The 7941-nt window shown below is 45.1% G+C and overlaps 1 long non-coding RNA gene and 1 pseudogene across 1 annotated transcript; both read right to left on the bottom strand.

The window, feature by feature from the left end:
• Positions 1 to 350, bottom strand: part of LOC103599619 — a 9484-nt pseudogene extending 9134 nt beyond the window's left edge.
• Positions 351 to 5727: 5377 nt separating this feature from the next.
• Positions 5728 to 7611, bottom strand: LOC103599618. The gene is made up of 2 exons (XR_551303.1): positions 7189 to 7611; positions 5728 to 7103 (listed from the first exon to the last, which is right to left on the bottom strand). It is a non-coding gene; the product is annotated as an uncharacterized LOC103599618 (long non-coding RNA).
• Between the last annotated feature and the right edge of the window lie 330 nt (positions 7612 to 7941).

The following is a 7941-nucleotide window of genomic DNA, read 5'->3' as shown; positions in this document are numbered from 1 at the left end:
CCCTCCCGACCCAGGGCGCGGTCCGCCGCGGCGCGCGGACGAGCCCACGGCCCGCGTCTTCCGTGTCGCCATCCTGCCCAGTCCCGCCGCGCTCCGGAGCGCTCCGGACCTTGCTAGTTCGCACCCGCCTCCCACGGGGAAGGAGCGCCCAGGAGCAGCGCTTGCACTCCGCGGGCGTCCCCGGGTTTCCTGCACAGCCCCCTCTCACCATGAACCCCCAACATGCCCGGCATCCCCGCGCAGCACCCCTCACCGCGGACTCCTCCAGTGCCCCCAGCTCCCCCTCACCATGGCTGCCCGGGTGTGGGAAGGCAGTGAACGGGAGTTGACAGTAGACGTGTCACGGGTCTTCAGCAACACCACGAATTGTGGTGCCCGCCAGCCGGCAAGGCTTATATTCCCTGCCGAGCCGCCAGCCGGGGCTCTTCCCATTGGGCAGCGGCTGGAGAGAGCCGCCCCCTGCGCGCCTCTCATTGGGCCAGGCCCCAACCGAGGCCCGCCCCCCTCTCCGCTATTGGTCGGCCGCTTATGAACTATCCCCGCCGTAGCCGGTCATTGGGCCGTTTGTAAACCAAAGGGAGGGAAAGCTCTCGGGGTACGCGTCCTTCCGGTCAGCTCGAGCCTTGCTCTGTTACCGTGTGCGCTGAGTCTGGGAGGTTGAACCTTTGAGGAAATACCTTCGCTTTGTTTTTGTCGTAGGACTTTACACGGTAACACCGCGGACCTGGTTGGAAAAGTGCGTGAGACTTAGAAGACGGTGCAGACGTGAGCTCAGCAATCACGAGAGAAGGATGTTGTGATAAGAATCAGGTGCCGGGGGCGTCTGAGGCGGGACAACACGCAGCTGGGGGTGGGCGTGGGCGGACCGGTGTGGGGAAGAACATCGCAGGCGCCCGCTGTTGCCATTTACCTTCCTTTTGACTGGGGCAACGGCTCCGGTTCAGGTGACTCAGATTTCTGAAAGAACAAGAGGTCCAGGCTGCCCAAAGAATGTCGAAGGGGACTTGTGGGGTGAAGATGGAAAAGCAGGGTGGGGCCTTGAATGCTAAGCCGGAGAGTTTGCATGTACAGTCAGCCCTGTATCCGCAAGTTTCCATTTGCAAATTCAGTAAACCGCAGGTCAAAAATACTAGGGAATAAAAATTAATAATAACAATACAACAATAAAAAGAATACAAATTAAAAATACAGTATTATAACTATTTACATAGCATTTACATTGCATTAGGTATAAGTAATCTAGAGATGATTTAAAGTATACAAGAGGGTGTGCGTCGGTTGTATGCAAATACCAGGACGACTGTAATTCCACTGGCTAAGGGGCACCATTGAGGATTTTTGAGTAGAGTCCTGATGTGATCACAGCAGCATTTTAGACAGTACATAAATGTTACTTGTGTATTATTTTTTCCAGAGGTGGTTTCATATTGTTCCGTGCTCCCTCTCCCCCAGCTGTTTGTTAGCTGAGATGAGGTTTTATTTCTAAATACCTACGTGTAACAAATTAGCCCCTTTTCTAGTCTGGGAGGGTTAATTGGTGTTTGGTTTTATCAAATGATGACACACCCCACCCCACAATGGTTACTCTTAATATTTGTGCAGCACAAAAAAATGTTTACATTGTGTAATAATAAAATAAATATACATATATATATATATATATATATTTGTGCAGCACATTCCAGAGGAACCCGAAGAATCCATCATCTATTCATTCTCACTACCTAGTGGAAAGGTGACTGAACTCAGTTTATGAGAGACAGGCTTGGAGAATTGAATTGCCTGAGGAAAATTTGCAGCAGTAATGCCTTTCTGCTGATAGAGCTCAGCAAGACTCAAAGTTACTGTGTCACTGGCTAATGTGACATCAGACCAACTGCCTCCTTGATTTCTGCATCTGTTTTTCCACAAGACTCTAGCCATGTCATTCAAAACTGTCCTGAAATATTTTGAAACTCAGTACTTGTGCAGGTGGCTCAGGGAGGTTTAAGCCCAGGGTACCAAGATTAACTTCAAACTCTGAAAGGTGTTCTTTGGTCTTAACCCTTGGAACTCTGTTTTGGATGCTTTTTGTTAGGAGATAAGGTGAGAGCATGTGGGCGAACATTCAAATAAGTACTTTGAAAACCTTTGTATATACACAGCTAAGACATGGTTATTCACTGGCTTGTCACTGCCCCTGACAAAACAACTCAAATGTCGCATCCCACTAAAGGTGAGCATATCAGTGATTAAAGTGAAGCTACGTAGTCACAAACTCAAAAAATCATATTCAATATTCACCTCTTCCTTGCCAAACCTCATTAAGCATTCATTCCACCCGCTGGTAGAGTCTGTCAGTTAAAAATGTCCTTCCATTCCTCTACTGAATAGAGCCAATTCTAACCCAGGGATTATAAATACATTTGAAACAGTGACATCCTCAGTGTTATGTGTGTACATTACACAAGCCCACCCTCTCTTGGCAATATACTTCTTTACATCACACCGATCAAAACTAATCCTGTTCGGCCAGCTGCCAAAACAACACAACAAAAACTAATCCTCTTATAAGGCGTTTGGGTTTACTTCTGTTATCTAGACTACTTCCAAGCTTAAATTTTTATTTCTAACTTTTCCTCCCCACTTTCTCTGTATCACCACACTGATCTCAACTCTTGTGCCACTGGAGACACACCATATTCACACATCTCTCGGGAATTTAAAATATTTCTGAGGTCAGAGGGAGAGTCCCACGGACGGCTCTAGTTTTCAAGCAATCTAAAGGATCCTGATAAGCCTGCATCCTTTCGCTGCATATGCTCTCCCCTCATCCTCCTCCATCACATAGCAATAAAATGACACTGTGAGTTGAAATGACAACCACTGTCAGACTGGGTAAGGGAGGGGCAAAAGAAGATGGAGAGGCTTTGTGGGAGCAAGAACATCCTGTTCATCGAGTGGTGAAGTATCAAGGCAAACAGTGGGACACCAGGGCTACGCTTCAGTATTCAATCTTGAGCCAGTGCCAAGACCGCACAGGCAGTACCTGGTTTTCAGATGACTGAATTACTTACAAATACCTCAGTGTAGTTGCCCAAGCTGGGTGCCTACATGAGCTGACTTTCTTTTCCTATTGTCTTAGCTTGAAATTTACCTCCCCTATGACTGCAGTAACTGCTCCCTAGAACCCTCAGTTACCACCCAATTCCTATTTCACATCTCATACCAGAGCCTATTCAGGACAAAGCGAGGGGGCTGGGGGTGGGGGAAGGGAGGGACAGTGTATAAACCTATGGGAGTTACTCTGCCCATACCTCCTTAGGGCCATAAGTGTTTCCAGCCTGCATTCTACCTCTCCACTAGTTACACCACTGTTACCTAGGTCAGCTCATCCTGGCCTCCAACCTGAAATAGACTGTCCAGGATCATCGGGTTTGGATTTTGTAAGGACCCTGCTCTAATTGCAGCAGAGGACTTGTTCCTGGCATCCAAAGTTACAGTCATTTGTTGTGGTAGTACTATGCATTGGGTACACATATAGGTTTGTGTCAAAGGTTACAAACTACTCATCATATATAACATTGTTTCTATCTATGGCAAAATGCATTGTTCCAATTGACTTCAAGTGAATTTGGTAAACTTCTGCCACTTAGACACATATTCCAGGAACTTAGTTTTCCAGACACAAGAAAACCTTGGTCACAATGGAAAGGTTGGTGCAGCTGAGGTTAATACCCTTTTTTCCCTTATCCCCTAAAGACTTAGCCACGGTCATGGCCACATTGATGTACTCTCTGCACAATCCCACACATCTGTTTTCATCATCTTTGTTAAATGGCATTGGGAAAAAAGTGCAGTACCTATCCTAATTTTTAACCCACTATTCCTGCATCAGAAATATCATTCACTTTAACCTCTAAGTCCATTTTCAAAAATCTGCATCAAATAGTTTACCTAAATTAGAATTTATTTTAAATTCCCTTAACAACTATTTATTGAACTATTAAAATATGGCAGACATTGGGCCAGGCACTGTGGGTAAATGAGATATTCTTGGTCTCCAAGTTTATGCACTTTATTATCCTTCGAGGTGAGGAAGTGGAGTCACGGGTTTTGTTTTTGTTTTTTTTTTCTTTTGCGCGGTTGGCCAGTTGCCAGGCACTGTGGGTAAATGAGATATTCTTGGTCTCCAAGTTTATGCACTTTATTATCCTTTGAGGTGAGGAAGTGGAGTCACGGGTTTTGTTTTTGTTTTTTTTTTCTTTTGCGCGGTTGGCCCGTTAGGGGATCTGAACCCTCAACCTTGATGTTACAACACTGCTGTCTAACCAACTGAGCTAACTGGCCAGCTCCATGGGTTTAATGTTTAAATGTACTTAGGTTTGGGAGACAACAGAAATGAAATGCCACCTGACTTTGAAGGGAAGAACTGATGTTTAGGAAAGTGGGCTTTGTATAGGACCATTGGTTACATTCTTTTGAAACTTTTTATTGTGAAAATATAACATATATTCAGAAAACGACATAAAAGATGTACAGCTCAACCATTTATTACATAACCACTATCAAGGTTTTTAAAAAATAGAACATTACCAGTATTGCAGAAGCCTTCCTGGGCCGGCCCAGTGGCACACTCGGTAGAGTGCGACGCTTGGGAGCGCGGTGGCGCTCCCGCCGAGGGTTTGGATCCCATATAGAGACCAGTCCACTCACTGGTTGAGCACGNGAAAATTATGTAGATATTTATACAGCCACTTAAGAATATAAAAACCATTCTTAGCTCACAGGCTCCTGAGTCTTAATAAATCAGGTGCTGCTGAATGATTTCGGCCTGTGGGTGGTAGTTTTCTGGCCCCAGGACTTTGTTTTAATTTCTCTCAGTAATATCGTATAGGTTTTGTATTGCGATCTTACACACCTATTTGGTATGCCTAGCTCCCAGTTTTCTGGTTCGCGGTTGGCCAGTTAGGGGATCTGAACCCTCAACCTTGATGTTACAACACTGCTGTCTAACCAACTGAGCTAACTGGCCAGCTCCATGGGTTTAATGTTTAAATGTACTTAGGTTTAGGAGACAACAGAAATGAAATGCCACCTGACTTTGAAGGGAAGAACTGATGTTTAGGAAAGTGGGCTTTGTATAGGACCATTGGTTACATTCTTTTGAAACTTTTTATTGTGAAAATATAACATATATTCAGAAAACGACATAAAAGATGTACAGCTCAACCATTTATTACATAACCACTATCAAGGTTTTTAAAAAATAGAACATTACCAGTATTGCAGAAGCCTTCCTGGGCCGGCCCAGTGGCACACTCGGTAGAGTGCGACGCTTGGGAGCGCGGTGGCGCTCCCGCCGAGGGTTTGGATCCCATATAGAGACCAGTCCACTCACTGGTTGAGCACGGTGCGGGTGCGACACCAAGGGTTGCGATCCCATTACCGGTCATGAAAAAAGACAAAAAAGAAGCCTTCCTCATGGCCCCTCCAAGTCATTATCCCCACCTTTGTCATAAGTCAAGTGTCCATATCATGGACATGTTTCTACGCTATTTTGTTCCTTAGTCTATTTGTCCATCCTTGTGACAAGCTACACTGTCTGTCCAACAGAGAAGTTTTCCACCTGGTTCTTCTCCATGATTGTCTTTGCCATTCTTGGTCCTCTGCATTCTCCTGTAACTTTTAGAATCATTTTGTTGAATTCCAGACAAACACACGCAAAAAAACAAAAGCAAAAAGCTGTTGGGTTTTTGAGGTTTTATTGAATTTATACATCAGTTTGCAGAAAGCTGACATCTTGACAGTATGAGGAGTCAAACTTTTTTCTTAAATGACTGGATAATAAGTATTTTAGGCTTTGTGGTGTGTGGCTGAGGCAAAATTGAGAAAATTATGTAGATATTTATACAGCCACTTAAGAATATAAAAACCATTCTTAGCTCACAGACTCCTGAGTCTTAATAAATCAGGTGCTGCTGAATGATTTCGGCCTGTGGGTGGTAGTTTTCTGGCCCCATGACTTTGTTTTAATTTCTCTCAGTAATATCATATAAGGTTTTGTATTGCGATCTTACACACCTATTTGGTATGCCTAGCTCCCAGTTTTCTGGTTCTTTTGGGGGGGGTAGCTGGCTGGAAGAGGGATCAGAACCCTTGCCCTTGGTGTTATTAACACTGCACTCTCACCATTGAGTAACCCTGCTGTTAAAACCTTCCACTGAATTCTTAATTTTGGTTATTGGATTTTAAAAAAAATTCTAGACTTTTTTTTACATGTCCAGTTATCTGTTGAAATTCCTAAAATTGTATATTTCCTAGAACACAGTAAGCAGTTAGTCTGTTTGTCAGCACCACGCTCAGCCAGTGAGCCAACTGGCCATCTCTATATAGGATCCGAACCCGTGGCCTTGGTGTTATCAGCACTGCACTCTCCTGAGTGAGCCACGGGCCGGCCCCGTTAGTCTATGTTTGATAGCACCAATATCTCTAGCCAATATGGGCCCGTTTCCATTGTCTGTTGTTTTGCTAGTTTTCTTATTATCGTATTTCATATGCCTGGTTACATTTTTTTTGTGATCAATATTAGAAAAGAATATTAGCAAAATTATTCCTAGGATAATTGGAGGTTTAAGATGATGATATCTTCCTCTAGAGAGGGTTTTTGTTTGCTTATGCCAAGGGTTTATGGAAACTACCAGTCTGATCACCTTAATCTAATTTCAAAGATTGAGATAACTGGAAGCTGACCTGCAATCTCCTGAAAGAGCCTTCCTATTTCCTACATCTGGTTCACTTTGATTGCTGGGGTACAAAGGACTGAGGGCCTCAGCCCAAAGTGAGGGACACCCCCATGTCTACCACCCTTTGACAGGCCCTATCCCCTACTTCTGGAAGGCTGTCAAAAATCACCAATCAGCTTTTGGGCTGCCTCCAAGTTTTGCAAATGGAGAACAGTGGCCCATAACACTAAGCCCACCTCCCAGGGCTTTCTGACCCCTCCTCAGTGGTCCTGGTGGTCCAGTAATTCTTGTCATGTTAGCTGTCTGATGCCTTCAAACAGATTTTCAAAATATTTTGTACAGCCTTTCTAGTTGCTCTCAGTGGGATGGTCAAATTACCTATCCACTATTACCACCTTCAAACAGATTTTCAAAATATTTTGTACAGCCTTTCTAGTTGCTCTCAGTGGGATGGTCAAATTACCTATCCACCATTACCAGGAGCAGAAGACCTCATTAGTTATGTTACTTACTTCAGTAGCCTCATACACGACATGGTAGCGACATGTAACATGTCAGTACACCAGTGTCCATCTTTGATTCTGTGTTTAAAAAAGATATTTTTGTAGAAACAACTAGGCCTCAGCAAGATCAACTGCTCTCCCCAATAGGAACTGCAAATTTTTTTTGGGGGGGGGCGAGGATGGTGGCTGGCCAGTACGGGGAGCCCAAGCCTTGGCGGTGATGTTCCAAGGCTGCACTCCAACCAACTGAGCTAACCGGCCAGCCCTGGAACTGCAGGTTTCTATAGTCACAGCAGCGAGCACAGGTTTCCTCTACCCACCTGTGACAAGTAGCAGTTAACTGATTCACAAGTGTTTATCAAGAGCCTACTGTGTGAGGGGAATGAAGAGACGACATTCTCATTTTTTTTTTTCCTTTTTGTTTTTTTTCGTGACCGGCAACGGATCGCAACCCTCAGTGTCATGCCCGTACCGGACCGGGACCGGCCACGGGATCGCAACCCTCGGTCTTGCTCCCGCCCCTCGCTCAGCCAGTGAGCGGCCGGTCTGTATGTGGGATCCGAACCCTTGGCGGGAGCGCCGCCGTGCTTCCCAAGCGGCGCACTATCCAGTGTGCCACCGGGCCGGCCCAAACGTGTGGTTTTTTAAAGACAAATATGAGATCATGCTGTGCTCTTTTATAACTTGCATTTTTCATTTAACAAAACAGGGTG

This window comes from Galeopterus variegatus, unplaced genomic scaffold (genome assembly GCF_000696425.1).
Source record: "Galeopterus variegatus unplaced genomic scaffold, G_variegatus-3.0.2 Scaffold3033, whole genome shotgun sequence".
Lineage (NCBI taxonomy): Eukaryota > Metazoa > Chordata > Mammalia > Dermoptera > Cynocephalidae > Galeopterus > Galeopterus variegatus.
The sequence above is the reverse complement of the archived record's forward strand: the minus strand, read 5'-3'. Positions and strand labels throughout refer to the sequence as shown.